The following is an 18,507-nucleotide window of genomic DNA, read 5'->3' as shown; positions in this document are numbered from 1 at the left end:
CAATACTTCGCAAAGTCATTGTGTTCAAACAGTCTATACTGTTTCGTGAGTACTGTGAATTTGATGCAGGTGTGTGTGATTAGAATGAGTGTGAGTGTTCTGGGAATTGCAGTCCATGGCGGCCATGTTTGTAGGCCGCAGTACAGGATGGGAAATGTAGTCAGTGGTTTGCTGTGATATGACAGATGTCAAATATCTGCAAGAAGAATACATTAAAGAATTAAACAGCATGGAGGGCCGAGTCAGAAGAGGAGGAGGGCGTCTGGGAGGCTTGTCTTTTTAATTTGTTTAAAAAAAAAAATAAAAAAAAACATTTTATGTTGCTGCTGTCTGCAGCAAAGAACCATAAGTAAACGTTTCCCTTATATAAAAAATAATCCATCAGATGAACTTTGCACTGCTTTCCAACTAGCCAACTGTCATGAATCTGACAGCACATGCCCTCCTGTCTGGTGAAATGTGCAACACAGACACTAAAAATCTGATTTAAAATAAAGCACTCTCCTTCCTGATGTTTTCCTTCATGTGTGTTGCTGTTGTCATACCCACGTTAATTAATGCACTCGTTCTCTGTCCCATGAACTACATATCTAAAGACTCACCCACATGAAAGTAAAAACCTTCTACTCACATGGTTTTTTTCTTGCGTCCTGTGAGATCCTAGTCCTGATGCACACCTCTATTGTCAACCAGATCTCTGGCAAGCTTTCTTAAAAAAAACAACAAAAAAAACCCAAACAACAACAACAACAAAAACGAATAGTGCTCCTCCTGTTCATTATCTGCCTATTCTGAATAATTAATTAATTTTCAGTTACTGTACTTATTCTATGCAAATGCGTAGTCCTTTACAACACTTTACGTAACATTACAAAGGCTTGCAATGATCTTCACACTGACTAGATCCTTGAAGAACCTGTTTGTAAGTCAGAGCTGCAGGCACATTCAGAGCGACTGTACCGAGTTTCAGGGAAAAGCCGTGCAGGTAGTTTGTTAGAAATGTGAAGTCAACCACAATCTCAGATCGTTTGTGCGACACTGTGGGAGTGCTTCTCAGAAATGGCAAAACATACAGTATCTAAACCCTCACGTCTAGGTTTTCGTTCTGGTAAAGCCGTGAACAGAACACGTGCGTGTTCATAACTCTGGCTTCACACTGGGGCTTGATTAGGGCTGCATTTTCAAGCACTTGGATTGTTCTCACATTAAGCGAATGATTCACGGCAACCAGCGACACAGCTCAGAGAGGAGTTTAAATGATTCCAGGAAATACCAGGAAAGATTTTCTTTCTTGGGAATTGCAATGTTGGGAATTGGGAGTGAACTAAAATGGAATTTACTAGAAACTATGTTGATGTGGAAAAGTACAGTATTTTGCAAATACCTTAGGCAAACTTATATATATATATATATATATATATATATATATATATATATATATATATATATATATATATATATATAAAATTGAAAACAGTTTTAAATGCAAAGAAATTAATTTTTGTAGTAGTAGTAGTACAGTAGTAGTAGGCAGTTTTACTGGTTACTGCTGATATAGTCATTCCTTATGACACTATTTTTGTGTGGGTCTTGGCAATCGTCTTATACCCTAGACCATCTTTATGTAGAGCAACAATTCTTTTTTCAGATCCTCAGAGAGTTCTTTGCCATGAGGTGCCATGTTGAACTTCCAGTGACCAGTGTGAGGGAGTGTGAGAGCGATGACAACAAATTTAACACACCTGCTCCCCATTCACACCTGAGACCTTGTAACACTAACAAGTCACATGACACCGGGGAGGGAAAATGGCTAATTGGGCCCAATTTGGACACTTAGGGGTGTACTCACTTTTGTTGCCAGCGGTTTAGACATTAATGGCTGTGTGTTGAGTTATTTTGAGGGGACAGCAAATTTACACTGTTACACAAGCTGTACACTCACTACTTTACATTGTAGCAAAGTATCATTTCTTCAGTGTTGTCACATGAAAAGATACAATCAAATATTTACAAAAATGTGAGGGGTGTACTCACTTTTGTGAGATACTGTATATGTATTCTGTGTCTTCAGTCTCTTATCCGTGGCCTTTGAGCTACTTGAAGTTGGAGATGCATTGTTCTGGAACAAAGGACAAGGATTAAAGTTATATTTAATGAGAGAAGACAAGAAGATCTAATCTTTTGTTACTAAAGGATGTAACAAAATAGGCCTTTCATATCTGTGTTTTTAGGACTAAAGCACCACATAGAACGGAAACATGTGACCGACATTTGTTTCTTGTTCTATTGTGAGGTACAGGGAGAGGAATAGGGAAGACCACTTTCAAATATGCAGCGAGACTGCAATATTCTTACGCGACTATTCTTTTCAGTATTCACACACATTCTAATTTCTGCTTATCTATAGAAACACCAGTACATGGTGTCACATACTAGGCGTAAATTCGTAGCAGTTATACAGCAGATTATCAGCTTATTAGTGCTTTATTTAGTGCTCTCATATTATTTCTTTGAATTACACACGTCACCTGTTTCTTAATAGTTGCTGTTTCTGGAAATACTAATATTTACCAATATTTTTATTTGGTCATCTGCCATTTCCTACATATTTCTGACCACTTCCGCCCACCAGCTAGTTCTTTGTTATTACATGACGGCAACCGGGGAGATTGAATACTGACACGAGCTTCTTCTGAGACACATGGAGCCAATCACATATCCTTTCAAACTCCTGATCATGTTGTCAGAACACATACAAAGGAAAGTGCTATCTACCCTCTTCCACATACATGAGCTCATAGACGCCGCTGCTGAATTCTCAAATCTGATTGGTCAGAAGGTGTTGATTAATGTTCTCTAACGACAACTCTGAGAATAATTATCACATCTGGAAGGCAAATCACCAGTTTATATTAGTTTCAAATATGTCATTGTTTCTACAGCAACAACTACAGTGTAAGGTGGATACTCCACATGCTGTAGTATAACTAATAATAAACAAATAAACATTTTCCCCCGTAATTTTCCATTTTGGAAGGACGTCAGCAGTGTCAACACTGTGAAGTTAGAGATGCTGTGGAGCCTTTCAGAAAGACTCTTAAATCTTAAGATGCCTTGGATAAAAGAAGGTACTTTTTTCTTACTGTACCATCTTGTTAATACCTCTCCTTTCCTTTTTTTTGTATGTCTGAGTTACCCTGCGCTCTGACCCCAGCGTCCTAACAAGCTGGGCTATGCGAAGAAAAAGATTTCATTGTGCTGTAATGTATATGTGACCAATAAAGGCTTCTTCTTCTTCTATTTAATCAGCAGCTTAAGTCACACACAGCAGTTCATTGTGAGATCTTTAATCACTGAAAAAAAAAAAAAAAGTTAATATGCTACCTGTTTCCTATTAAGCAACAATAAGTAAACGGCAACAAATGACTAAAAGGTATTAACTCTGGGTTTAAAAATTGAAAGTAACTTTAGAGGTCACTGGAGTTTCTGGAGCTCTGTTAGATTTAGTTCTAAGACAATAACCTACTGTGTCTCTCTGTGTGTGTGTATAAATAACTGCGGCTTTTTTTTTTTTTTTTTTAAAGAGCAAAAAATATTTTCTTCTATAAAACATTTCCTTAAACTAGACTATCTTGAAGGTTGACACGTTGAGTGAATCCATTATACAATATATAATATTGAACCTCAAAGCATTTGTTCTGACTTTAGACATGATTTCTGTCCTGTAAACTCCTTTACAAGACAACAGAGAAGAGTGGGCTGGTATCGCGTAATATTGAATGATTTTAGTATTTATGTTTAATATTTATGTGTGTTAATGAAATAATTTTACATGAAATAATTAACATGGATGCAAAAGACACGTCTCGTTATCTAATATATATTTACAGTGCACTCTGTGTATCTACACTTTACCAGTTAACATGTAGGTCACTTTGACGGTATCCAGTTACCTACTTTAGCCCATCTAGTGCTCTTTTGTTTGTGAGCCGCCTCTGCGGCACTCATCGGTGGCCCAAAAATATCCATCCGGTGCTGTGGTTTAACACAATGACTAAAAACCAAAGACACAACAACACGACAGTAACTGTGAGCATCTTGCTATCTGATTCAGGCCAGGTTTTAGCTATGTGTACTGCAGTAAGCATGCACACACATAATGAAAGTCTCTATTCGGTTATATTAAACATTAAAGTGACGAAACGCAGTTTACAAATGAACCCAAACACGGCCATAGAGAACAATCCCCGTCTTACTCCGTTGATAAATTAACGAGGACAAACAGAGTCGATGATGTAAAGCAGCAGCCTTAGAGAGTGGCCTGGAGCACACTCCGGCTGAAACGCGCTGATCTATGTCAAATATTGATGTGGTTGGCCTGGATATTTCTATATGAGATCACTGAAGCCTGCCTTTATTCAAATGTGGCAGTTGTTCTGCTTAAAAAAGCAATGCTGTAATGCTACGGGAAGAACTAAAATAAAGAACGGCTATTCTGGCTGCAGGCTTTCATTACAGCCAAATTATGAAGGCACGTTTGATAGTTAGTTGGAGATTAAGAGGAACTGAGAAGTGAATATTGCAAGAGAGAGGGAAGAGGGAATTATGGAATGGATCATGTCTATATGTTAGAAATGCATGTGCACCATGGTGACCTTGGTTCCCTACACAAAAAGACTTTGGGGTGAGGGGTGAAAAGTGGATGAATTTTTTTTGGCTAGGTCTTTTGTATGGTTTTTGAGACATAGTTATGCTGGAAATTTCTACTGAAACCTGGCAACCCTGGTTGATGATATTAGCTCTTACTACGTTTGTCTTGCACGCACAAAACTGAGAAGTGCATTACGGGATTACCCCTAAATATCGCTATATAATAGACTTTAGCATACGTCAAGTGTGATAGCGTCACGTCAACTTCATTTTGTTTGAGGCCGTATCATTATTTATGTCCTCCTGTCCCACCAAGATCTATAGTCATGAGCCTCTGTTGAGATTAAGGTCATCATATTTCTTAATGACCTATCCTAGTACTTGTGTTTTGCCTGTGTGTTTTAATTTTATAGCAGCACAAGCTGAAATACGTTTGAGAAATACTCGATATGTTGTCCCTTCTTCGCAGACGACGTGTATGAAGAGAGACGTTACTGGAGCTAAAATTCAGATCACTGTTAATCTCAGGATGACCTTTAAAACATAATGTTTCAAAAAAGAAATATTAGTCCCCAGTAATATAAGGGTTGAACATGAGGAGGACAAGAACATAAGGCCAGAGAGATTAGTCCTACAGGATAATAACAGTAATGTAGCCCTGTCATGTTGAAATGCCACTGCTCCAGGGAAGATAATTCAGAGGAAGGACATTAACATTAAAGGCCAATCAGTGGCTATAATGCAATCTGCGCTCGGGAACATGTCAGTGCTCACGTAGACAAATTAGGCTGGGTTTTTTCCTCCCCAGAAATCACAATTATTATTATTATTATTATTATACATTATATAGACTATATGGCCAAAGGGTTATGGACACCTGACCAACGCCCATATATGGTTACCTACATTCTGATCATTGACCCAGAGCCTTTAGCCTTTAAATAAATAAACGTGCTAGTGTCTTAATAGGAAAAAAAATCTAAAATATACTTTTATTTACTATTTTGATTACAATCCAATCCTGTAACAGCCCAGTGTGTGGAGTTTGCATGTTCTCCCCGTGCTACAGGGTTTCCTCCAGGTACTCCGGTTTCCTCCCCCAGTCCAAACTGTGTGCGTGTGATCGTACCCTGCGATGGTTTGGCAGCCTGTCCAGGGTGTGCCCCACCTTGTGCCCCGAGTTCTCTGGGATAGACTTCAGACTCCTATGGATGGATGGATATTTAATACCATTATTAATTAATTGTTCTTTGTCTCAATCTGACATTTTTGATAGCGCTGTGAAGCACTTCTTCTATAAATCGAGCTGGATTAGGGCATATGCAAAATGCTGTAAACGTAAATCCCTGTGTTTTGATGTTAAAGTTACAACTTTGTTATCTGTCTATCTCTTTGACATTCTTGTCTCGTGGTGATGAGTGTACATATTGTATGTGTAAACCCCAAATAAAAAGACATATCCTTCACATCTAACTCCAACCCAGCAGTCTATAGTTTAATGCGTTGTATGGGAGTTCCCCTCTTTTCCCCCGCTGGCACAAAGAGAAACGCAGTAACTGAATATGACAGCTAGTCTATATAAACAGTTATAAAGAGTGACAGTGTGTTTTTGCCAACAGAAACACAACTGTCCCTATGAGACGTTCAGTATATCTATTTATACGCTCTATTTACATTCCGTCCCTATTTTCACACTGGCACCAATCCTTACTTTACAGTAGCAGCATTCACACGATACTTGTATCTTCCTCCTGTCTTCCTGTATTCGTGACATCTCACGGTGTGGTCTCACTGTCTGTGTAAAATGATAGCTAGATGTTAGCAAAGGGAAAGATCCTGGCTGAAGTGTCAAAAGTATCACAGCTAACTAAGTGTAAAAAAAATATAAATAAATAAATAAATAAATAAATAAATAACAAATTCAGTTCATAGGTCACGTTCCCTACTATGTAGAAGAAACAGGTTACAAGATCTGTTTTTAATACTTAATTCAAGAAAATTGTATCTACGGCAGTTCATTAACTAGTGTAACATTAGCTGTCTAGCCTGTTAAAATGGAAACTAAAACTATGTAGGCTGATAGGAAAGCTATCTGATTATACTGCTTTGCCAGATGTTCATTTGTCTCTTGCATTTTGCTCGTCATGTCACTTCTATTAATAATTGAAATGAACAATAAACGGGCAGTGATGAATCAGGGGGAAATGGCAGGTGCTCAAGCCTGAAGATTTGCTCATGAACCAGAAAAATAAAGGCAGAGTAAATATCACAGAACAAAGAAACACGCCTTTCCTGTGCATTGCTAATCAGTAACCTGTCTTAAAAAAAAAAAAAAATGTATAGTTCTCCATTTATTCCCAATTTTTACTTGTTTACTTCCCGTTTTCAAGCCTCTCTATCCAGCTCTGGCAGCAACGCCTGATACTATATCTGTTCCTCACATCTGTCCTTTGAGATCTTATTACCCGGCACACTGGGAAGTCTGGCTTGTGTAAATGCTTCACAGTCTACTTTCTTTTCCCTTACCATTGTATTAGAAATATGATTATGGGTTTACCGTGTGATGATAATCACATATGCATGTGGTTTAGATGATGATTCTTATTACATCCCGGGGTCTCCACATTACAGAAACCAGACCAAGACTAAGACAGTGTTGCAGCAGAAAAGTCCCATAACCGTATTTCAGTAAAACCGGTGTACAAATTCATTTGTGTTGTGTGTTTGTCCGTCACCTATCCGCGATGCAGAGTCAACATTGAGCCTTTGTGTCTTGTTGACTCGTGTGTGAGAGCCTTTGAATACAGTACAATGTTTAATGTGGTGTGTAACTATGGAAACAAAAGGGGGTAATAATTTGGAGAAGGACAAAACAGCAGAAAACATAATTAGGAAACAGATTTTATTATTTTCTTTTGGTAAAAATGTCACAAATGGTAGTTTTATACCATACTATACTATACTATACTAGAGCTTTCCTATACCATTGTATTATTATTATTATTTTAAATTATGTCAAACATTTTAAATTGGATCGCAAGAAATTCATCCCACTGACATACTATACCATATACACCAATCAGCCATAATATTAAAACCGCCTGCCTAATATTGTGTAGTTCGTCCTTGTGTTAGCAAGACAGCTCTGACTCGTCGAGGCATGGACTCCACATGACCTCTGAAGGTGTGCTGTGGTTCTGGTACCAAGACGTCATCGGCAGATCCTTTAAGTCCTGTAAGTTGCGACGGGAGGCCTCCATGGATCGGACTTGTTTGTCCAGGACGTCGTACAGACGCTCGATCGGATCGAGATCTGTGGAATCCGGAGACCGAGTCGACACCTTGAATTCTTTGTCATGTTCATCAAACCGTTCCTGAACTGTTTTTGCAGTGTGTCAGGGCGCATTATCCTGCTGAAAGAGGCCCCTGCGATTAGAGAATACCGTTGCCATGAAGGTGTGTACTTGATCTGCAGCAATGTTGAGGTAGGTGGTACGTGTCAAAGTAACATCCACATGAATTCCAGGATCCAAGGTTTCCAAGAACATCATTGCTCAGAGCATCACACCGCCTCCGCCGACTTGCCTTCTTTCCACAGTGCATCCTGGTGCCATCTTCAATGCTGATGCTCACGTGCCCATTGTAGGAGCTTTCGGAGGTGGACAGGGGTCAGCATGGACACTCTGATCGCTCTGCAGCTACGCAGCTCCATACGCAGCAAGCTGTGATGCACTGTGTCTTCTGAGTCCTTTCTATCAGAGCCAGCATTACCTTTTACAGCTCTTTGTGCTTCTTCTGTGGGATCGGAACAGACGGGCTAGCCTTCGCTCCCGACGCACGTCAGTGAGACTTGGGAGCCCATGACCCTGTCTCTGGTTCACCGGTTGCCCTTCCTTGGGAACAGCCAAGGGAACATACCGGGAACAGCCCACTAGACCTGACATTTTGGAGATGCTCTGACCCAGTCGTCTAGCCCGTCGTATAGCATGAGGAAAAGATTTTGATGAAGAATTACAAAGCAATTCTTCTGTAAGTCACTCTGGATAATGATTCCTGATTAATGCTGTAAATGTAAATACAGAATAAGTCCATCTGTTTGCAGTTAAACTGTTTTCTGTCTATCTCCATGGCCTGCTTTCAAAATACTACAGAAGTTTGTTTTTACTACATTCTTTTTAAATGAGTTTGTGAATGTGTGTATACATGGTGCTTAGTGATCCATGGGGTCCCACTTAGTGTGTTTTCCTGCCTCACACCCGATTGTTTCCCAGATCTACCACCACAACAACCAGGATAAAGCGCTTACCAAACATGAATGAATGAATCTTTTAATATCTTCGGGTCAATCAAATAGATTGTTTTCTTTTATTAAATAATTATACATCTTACAGTGTATAGCAACGACGGTCATTTTCATCTACAGTTACAGCATTTAATCAGAGGGGGTTTCCTCATGCGTTCTGTGTGGGAAAATTACAAACAGAATCTGGCAGCCTCGGTTGTTCCAGAAGCTCTTGGGTTTGAACTTGGACTCACACTGATTGGGGGTATGTTTGAAACAGGAAGTCCACTGATGCTAAGATAAATGCAAGCCTTTTTTTGTTTGTTTGTTTTAATCGTGATGATTACTTCTTGCAAATACTTAGCTAGTGGATAAATTTAGCTGTTTTAAAGTTACTTCATTCATTTTGTTTGTACTGTATCTGCAGAAACTGACAAAATTGTTATACAAGAGATTTCTTTGTACATCTCCAGTTCCTAGAACATCTGTTTACAGAAGGAAAAAAAGCTTATGTACAATAGAAAATGTCTTTTATATATAACTTAACTTGCTTTTACGTTTGCTCTCAGATTCGTCTTACAGATCATAGTGATGCAGATACTTCACAAGAAGTGGAAAGGAGCCAGCAAGATAGTGATCAAAATGAGCAGGGAAAGAAAGAAGAAAGGAGACAAGGTGTGACATCTGGAAAAGAAAGAAATTTTGGGAAGAAAGAACATGAAAGCATAGAAGATGATGGAAATGAACAAAAGGACAGAGATGAAGATGATGGAAGTGGACTAGAGGAAGGTGAGGAAGATGATGGAATTAGACATAAGGAGGGAGAAGAAGATGATGGAAATGGACATGAGGAGGGAGAAGAAGATGATGGAAATGGACATGAGGAGGGAGAGGAAGATGTTTAAAGTGGACATGAGGAGGGAGAGGAAGCTGTTAGAAGTGGACACGAGGAGGGAGAGGAAGATGTTGGAAGTGGACATGAGGAGGGAGAGGAAGATGATGGAAATGAACAAAAGGACAGAGATGAAGATGATGGAAGTGGACTAGAGGAAGGAGAGGAAGATGATGGAATTAGACATAAGGAGGGAGAAGAAGATGATGGAAATGGACATGAGGAGGGAGAGGAAGATGATGGAAATGGACATGAGGAGGGAGAGGAAGATGATGGAAATGGACATGAGGAGGGAGAGGAAGATGATGGAAATGGACATGAGGAGGGAGAGGAAGATGATGGAAATGGACATGAGGAGGGAGAGGAAGATGATGGAAGTGGACATGAGGAGGGAGAGGAAGATGATGGAATTGGACAAGAACAGAGGACAGGAGAAGAGAGGAGCCAAGATGGAAATCAAGATTTAAACCAAATGAAGGTACTCTGTAATTAGAGATTATCTGTGCATGCTGCTGGTTTATGTTGACTGCAAACCATCTGTCTTAACAGAACAACACTGTCAGTGCGATTTCTTCTTATGTTTCATATTGTGTTGTAGGTGTGAATGTGGTCAGTCTGGTCTTTTATTACAGAAACAACATGATGATGATCCTTTATACCCTGGTGCTCCCCTCACAAATGGACAGAGTCTACACTTACTCGTGTCATATATATACTGAGGCACAATTTGACACGCGTAGCTCTTCAGGATCGTCTTACAATGTTCAATGAACATTTTCCTGGCTTGGTACCAGCAACCTCATATCTTTTTCATAAAGCCTCATATATTGTTCATAAAGTAATAACGTTCAGATATGGCCAATCCAGTGTCAAATCATAGAGCTGTCACCAAAAGATCGTCAAGGGAACATATGCATACCACGTTTATGTGTTGGTAACAGCAAGGCAAATATGATTTCATTTTTGACTGCTTTTGTGTCACAGCTCAAAGAACTGGAACAGGTTGGATTTCAATGGACGGACTCTAAAAACATTCAGATTCAGTTACCCGCCCCCTCTTGAGAAATACAAAACTGTTCAACGTCAAATACGGGTGTGACTTCTGCCTCCACTATGGTGGTGGCCCATGTCTGGGAAGCCACCGAACCACCTTTAAGGACAGAGGACAGAGACAGATCATTTCTGACACGCTATGCTGGCAACACCTGCTAAACCAGTAATGCGTGTGAAAGGCCCATCCTCTTTGAAGCAACTTGAGAGCTTCAACATGATCACTGGATCCGTTCCGGAGCACCAGCACAGTGTCTGCCTGGTGTCACTAAACAGATTACATCTCTGTGGCTAGAGAGTAAGCACCTTAATGAAGTCCGGTACCTGGGCTCCAAGATCAGTTACACAGACCAGGGATTGATGGCCATTAACCCACTTGTGGAGGTCACAATGGCACCAAGATCAATAAAGGACATAAAATTCTGGAAAGGTTCTGAATGGAGGTCATTTCTGTTGTTTTATGCTTTGCCTGTTTTGAATGGCATTTTGAAAAAGAAGTACTAGAGTCATCTTTTTTTTTATTTTATTAGTTTTTGCAATGCACAGTCTTCAAAGATGCACAGTTCAAGATGCCTTCAAAGTGAGCCATGTGGATATGGCAGAACAAGCTCTTTGAAAGTTTGTGCATAGCTTTGAGAAACTTTATAATATTTCTTTCAATGTGCATTTGTTAATACACTTGGCCGCAAGTGTGCACAACCGGGGACCACTGTGGGCAACATCCACATTTCCATTTGAATCATTTAATGGGACTTGGCTTAAGTTTTTCAATGGAACAACACATGTGCCAGCTCAAATAGTGAAGAGATTCCTTAGGTGGAGGGGTCTCTCTCTTTCTCCAAAAAAAAAAAAAAAAAAAAAGCAGGGACTATAAAGGCAAATGCTAATGACAACATAAGGAAATTATCTGACAAACTCCAAAGTAGATCTGGCTAGAAAAGAAGTCAAAGGAGTTTCAGGATAATATGAGAGGTTCGGGCTGACACACATCTGTGCTGCAGAGGATAGCTACTGAACATTTCACAGGTTTATTTTATGAGCGTTTCATTTGTATCAGTGTTGTTTATCATTCTTATCATAACACGACTCTTACAAAGAGTAATATTTCTGTTGTACAGTTAAGTGATGGAACATTGTGTGAAATTATGACCCTCTTGGATTTCACTTCTGAAGACAGGGCCTTTTCTGGATCTACCACAAATACATTCTGTGTTTTAGTAAAAGAGCTTGCTAAGCGGGCGCACGGTGGCTTAGTGGTTAGCACGTTCGCCTCCAGGGTCTGGGGTTTCGATTCCCACCGTGGCCCTGTGTGTGCGGAGTTTGCATGTTCTCCCCGTGCTGCGGGGGTTTCCTCCGGGTACTCCGGTTTCCTCCCCCAGTCCAAAGACATGCATGGAATGGTAGGTCCATCCGTTGAATGTATGAATGGGTGTAATGTATGAATGGGTGTGTGAGTGTGTATGTGATTGTGCCCTGCATTGGATTGGCACCCTGTCCAGGGTGTACCCCGCCTTGTGCCCGATGCTCCCTGGGATAGGCTCCAGGTTTCCCCGTGACCCTGAAAAGGATAAAGCGGTATAGAAGATGGATGGATGGAAGCTTGCTAAGAGTGGAGGAAAGGTTTGTAGTGATGTTCAGCTAAATATATCCTCTACATTTATAAATGAAGTGTCTCACCCCAATAATGTATTTGCATCCTCAATCACTCACATGTAAATGTGTAATGGTTTGGCCCAAGGACAAAATGTATGTCATTCCACTTACAAACAACGTGTCCTTTACCCACGATGTGCCGATAACAATTGTTTTAACTCTACATATGTTCTCCAAGTTGTTGTTGTTTTTCACTAAGCCTGCTTTATTTCTCCCTAAAAATAATAATGAAATGTTAAAATTTTTGAACACTGATTGTGATTCTAACGTGTCAATGCGGTGTGAGTGAACTTACTTTTTTTTTTTGTTGCATGCAATATATCCACCGTTTATTTGTCTGTTATAGTGTGGTTGAACTTCCACTTGTGAAATAACAATCCAGTAACTGCCACTTCCTGTCCAGTAAAACAGTCAGTTTCTCGCGTGTACCTATAGTTCTTAAGAGTGCGTACTTACTTGCTGTATTTAATTGTTTATCGTGGATTTGTGTGTACGATCGTACCATGATACTTCTCTGCCGGTATAGCTAATTAAACATACTTACACTTAAAACACAATCACAAGTGGAACCATTTGTACATTCACGCATTAGTCAGACATTGTAATACTTTCTGAAAGAAATGTCCAAGTAATGAAGAGCATTCCAAGCATGAATAAGTAAACTTAAAAACTGCACTCGAACTTAACTTCAAATATACTACTACAACTTTTTAAAATAAGCTTTCCGTGCATTGATACGATGATCATTTTGAGCATACGGTTTACAATATATGTAAAATATATTTTTAAAAAAATAAAGTTCAAATAAGTACACTTTTAAAATGACACAGAACTTTCACTTTATTTTAGAAAATAAGCGACATTACAATTATTTTAAAGTGTGTTAAAAGTTTTATTGTGAAAATAGGTGAAAGCATGACGTTAATATACTTTTTTTTAAAAATATATATATATTTAAAGACGGTACAATTCTTTGTTAGTATATTTGCAATGTACTATTGAAAAAAGCTAATACATTTGAAATACAATAAAGTATATATTTTGTTCACCAGGGAGGGTATTAGGAATGTTTATTACGAGTGAATCTCGATTTCTGGTGACCACGACAGAGCTGTATAAGAGTTCAACAAGTAAACCCACTCGAACGCTCGGCTTTTTCTCAGTTAACATGATAGTCACCATGTCTGCGTCTCGGAGGGGTTTTTTCATATGTGTGTTCACACGATACGACTGTATCGTTCACGTGAGGTCATTATGTGTTCACAACTATTCAATTCAATTCAGTTTTATTTGTATAGCGCTTTTAACAATGGACGTTGTGTCAAAGCAGCTTTACAGAAACATATAAACACAGGATAGAGATTTTAAGCGTGTGAATTTATCCCTATTGAGCGAGACGGTGGTGACGGTGGTGAGGAAAAACTCCCAAAGATGAAATGAGGAAGAAACCTTGAGAGGAACCAGATTCAGAAGGGAACCCGTCCTCATCTGGGTAACGACGGATAGTGTGAAAGTAAAAGGAAGTTCATTATGGCTTTTATATGAAGTCTGTCCACTACTAGTACACAACTACCGTACAGTAGTTTTCGCTACAGTATATTGAGCGATGCTATTTCATACAGACCCACGCAGAACTTTACAGTTTGTTAAGATCACTGAGCGGGTCAGTGTCAGGTTGGTGTTTGGGTCTAGTTCAGTTTAACTCACCACAGTGTACGCAGGACATCTCAGAGCTCATCTAACACTGATGATCTTGGTGTGTGTGCAGACAGAGCTGAGATTGTAGCATCTCCTCATTCCCTTCAGCATTTCCTATAGAGGTCCAAATGGGAGGAAATTAGAGTCGGTTAATGTGTTTCCACATTAACATATAATTGAATAAGAAGGTAAGAAATGGCTGGAGCAGAGACAGTAGCAATCACTAGCTGTAGAAATGTTTACCATATATTATACTGCCAGTAAACAGCTGCTGAAGCCCCATCTGCATGCTTTATTAACATTTTTGTTTAAAGTTCAAAACTTCAAGTAATGGATTCAATGGGTTTGTTTACCTTAAACGTGAGAAGTGTATGACTTAATATTATTGTGGGGGAAAAAAATCTAGAAAATGATGTTCTGAAACAGTCTAGTCAAACACTTGTAGCAGATAAACTTAGATTTGAGTTACAGTTGATAATTAATTACACTGTTAAAATAAAATAAATAAATAAATCATAGAGCAATGTATTTAAATTAAGGGCAGAATTTTCACTTAGGTGAAATATGTAAGTTCAACAAAAATATTAATAGGTAAATAGAAAGACTTACATTTACAAACTTAATTTATTGTAGTACAATTAACATTATATCAGTATGTAAAAGCTACCTATTTTACTTAAGTGGAAATTCTGCCCTTAATTTAAATACAGTGTGTTGATCCGTTAAAAAAAAAGGGTACGACAAATCTCGGCTTGAGATGAACAAGTCCTTAAATACAATGATGTAGGTATTTATGGAATATTGGTATTAATGGAATATTTTGGATTATTTAATTGGCAGTAGAGATGGCACAATACCACTTTTTCTTTTCCGATACCGACACTGATAACGAAACCAGTCAGACACTATACTGATATCGATACTCATCTTACATATTTTTCTTTAGAAACAGATAATCTTTAAAGCTTGAGTTTGTTTTTGTTTTTGTTTTTTGTTTTTTTTAAAGGAAAGCACTTCGCTTAAAAAATGCTGGAATGATAACAGCTAAAAACATGACTTAGATAAAACTGCAGACTTAGATATAGACAGTGCCCTCCACAAATATTGGCACCCTTGGTAAATATGAGCAAAGAAGGCTGCGAAAAATTGTCGTTATTGTTTAAACTTTTGATCTTTTGTTCGTAAAACTTACAAAAAATGCTCTGCTCTCATGGATATCAAACAACTGCAAACAAAACAGGTTTATATATATAAAAAAAATAATAATAAAAAAGTTTCTTAAATATGTGTGCAACAACGTTCGGTTTTTGTAGGATACACTGCTGTCTCATTTGTTTATGGAGACTTTGGGTGTGGGAGTTTGGAGGATTGTGAGAGTAAGCAGAACATGCCAGTGCTTTGAAGGATGTAATGTTATTTAATTGCGAATCTGTTTTTAGAGGATTTAAACCTAACATGGTGAACAAATTATATTATAGAATTCAGGCAATTTTACTGGGGTTATCTCATACAGTGTAGCAAGTAATAATCTGGAAGGACCTTTGTAATATCACCGTCTAAAACTGGATTTAAAGAGAAGCAAATTAGTAAATGAATCACATGAAAATGTATCACTTGAATATGAATCACATGAAAATGAATCTCATGAAAATGAATCACATGTAAATGAATCACATGAAAATTAATCACATGTAAATGAATCATACGGAAATGAATCACATGTAAATGAACCATATGAAAATGAATAAATAAATTAGACATAATTTTTTTTTTTTTTTTTTAAATGTGTGCAACAATTATTGGCACCGCTATGAATTCATAGGAGAAAAATATATCTGAAGTATATTCTCATTGATATTTAAAAAAAATTTTTACACTGCATACTCTATGTGAAGTTTTAAAGCTAGCTTGTTTAGCTAACTTGCTAATTCATCAGGCAACCAAAACTTGCCAGTTGCTATATCAATTGTTTTCTTTTAAGTCATTTTTTCTTCAACAATTTTAGTGTCTTTAGTTGCTGTCCTTAGGGTGTTTTACACACACACACACACACACACACACACACACACACACACACACACACACACACACACACATACCTGCCATCAGAAAGACCCCCACTCATGGGAAGAGATTTGGATGTCTATCACTCAACAGTTAAGGCTCTGGGTTACTGATCAGAAGGTCGGGGGGTTCAAGTCCCAGCACTGCCAAGCTGCCACTGTTGGGCCCTTGAGCAAGGCCCTTAACCCTCTCTGCTCCAGGGGGTGCTGTATCATGGCTGACCCTGCACTCCAACCCCAACTTCCTGGCATGTTGGGGTATGCAAAGAAAAGAATTTCACTGTGCTGTAATGTATCTGTGATCAATAAAGGCTTCTTCTAAATAGTTTATATTATATAGCTACTAACTGATATTGCTAGATGTTGGTTACTTAAACACAAATTGTACTGGTATCAGGTTTAACAGACTCTCAGAATTAATATTTGTGTGTTTTTCAGCCTGCACTCCCTGTTGTTCTTCAGGACAGGAACTACACATAAATCTAGATGTGGCGTATGAAGCTAACTGCGTTTTCATTCATTCATTTGTCTGGATTTTGTATTACAGATAATTGCTTCTCATATGCTTGCTTTATTTCTCCTTCTCCTCATTCATTACCTTGTCAGGCCTCGCCCTCTATCCGGCTGCATCAGGTGACACAAACAGTGCTGAATAGGCGGCACTGTTCTGAAACACTACACCTGCACCCAGCAACGGCTCTGTGGGGACATGTACACGCTGACAGAACCTTCCGGACTAAACCACAAAGAAAAAACTGCGATTCTTTTCCTTTTGAAGCTACTCCTGTATGCTCTCCAAACATTATATTATCCCTACTTTTTATTTAGATTCATAGTAAAAAATACTTTCAGCATCAAATTCATGTTGGCTTGTATTTCTGAGCTACAAACTAATGCATAAGCATTTGTCAAACTGTTCATCACTAACTGGGACTCCACATAAAGGAACTAATAACAGAATAAACTTTCACTTTCTACCAAATTTGTGACAGCTTTTTTTTTTATTACAATTTTTTTTTTTAAAGACATTGATACTCAAATCATGATCATGTGTTTGGGAGAAGTGCTGATATACATCCCTTATCCCCAAGGCAATCTACAGAAAAAACAGAAGGTTATAGATCAGAACAAATAATGTTTCATCGTAAATAGGCTCATCTGAAAATAAATCACATGGCACCAAGATAACAAGAAAAAAGCAAGAGACAATGTTGCAAAATAAAGGTAAAAAAAGAAAAAAAAAAATTGTGTAAAAAATTAAATAATGAAAATGGCATATAGAATTAGGGACACTGCAAAAGAAAATCAGGGACAGTGTAAAAAAAAAATAAGAGGCAGTGTAAAAAAATCAGGGACAGTGTAAAAAAAATAAGGGGCAGTGTAAAAAATCAGGGAGAGTGTAAAATAAAGTCAGGGACTGTATAATAAATCAGGGACAGTGTATAAAAATTAGGGACATTGTAAAACAATCAGGGACTGTGTAAAATAAATAAGGGGCAGTGTAAAAAATCAGGGACAGTGTAAAAAAAAAAATAAGGGGCAGTGTAAAAGAAAGTCAGGGACAGTGTAAAATAAATGAGGGACAGTGTTTAAAAATCAGGGAGAGTGTAAAATCAACCAGGGACAACGTAAAAAAAAAAAGACAAAAAACAAATCATGGACGGTGTAAATTTAATCAGGTAGAATGTAAAAAAAAATGAGGGGCAGTGTAAAATAATGACTGTGTTGTAAAGATAGAACTCAGGTGGTGTAAAGTAAGGACAGATTGATGGCCTGGCTGTAAAATAATCAGTGTTGGGTAAGGTATTCAAAAACAGTAATCCATTAAAAATGACTCATTTCTACTGTCAAATTGTAATCTGATTACATTACTGATTGCTGCATGTAAAAAGTCATCAACTTTCAAGTTACTTTCAAAACCTATCAAGCCTACAAAAACAAAGTGAAACTCATAGTTCTTTCTGTAATTCTGGCGCGCGTTCTCCGGCGATTCACTAAAGCGCATGCTCATTGCTCGTTAACTCAGTGGATTTCAAAGTGGGGGCCTCAACAATTTGGTGTGAAGAATAAATTCTCACTCTCAGACAACCACACACACACACACACACACACACACAATCAATTCCTAATGTAATGTAATGTAAAGATGTAAAGATGTAGTTATTAATAAAAAGGGGGATATATTCAGAAGTCTGTATTTTCAATGTGTTTTAAAGACA

General features: G+C 38.3%; 1 protein-coding gene across 2 annotated transcripts in view; it reads right to left on the bottom strand.

The window, feature by feature from the left end:
• The window catches only part of b3gnt2b (UDP-GlcNAc:betaGal beta-1,3-N-acetylglucosaminyltransferase 2b), a 53,753-nt gene extending 39,414 nt beyond the window's left edge, over nt 1-14,339 (bottom strand). The window contains exons 1-3 of one of the 2 annotated variants that reach the window (XM_053632680.1): nt 14,235-14,339; nt 5,651-6,445; nt 2,035-2,119 (exon numbers count right to left, since the gene is read on the bottom strand). The gene's annotated coding sequence lies outside the window, so the exon portion shown is untranslated. Of the gene's footprint in view, nt 1-631; nt 1,319-2,034; nt 2,120-5,650; nt 6,446-14,234 lie in introns of those variants that run through there. The other variant, XM_053632678.1, reaches the window with a different exon arrangement.
• Between the last annotated feature and the right edge of the window lie 4,168 nt (nt 14,340-18,507).

This window comes from Ictalurus furcatus, chromosome 9, assembly GCF_023375685.1.
Source record: "Ictalurus furcatus strain D&B chromosome 9, Billie_1.0, whole genome shotgun sequence".
NCBI classification, from domain to species: Eukaryota; Metazoa; Chordata; class Actinopteri; order Siluriformes; family Ictaluridae; genus Ictalurus; species Ictalurus furcatus.
Note: the sequence above shows the minus strand (reverse complement) of the source record. Positions and strands in the feature narration are given on the sequence as shown.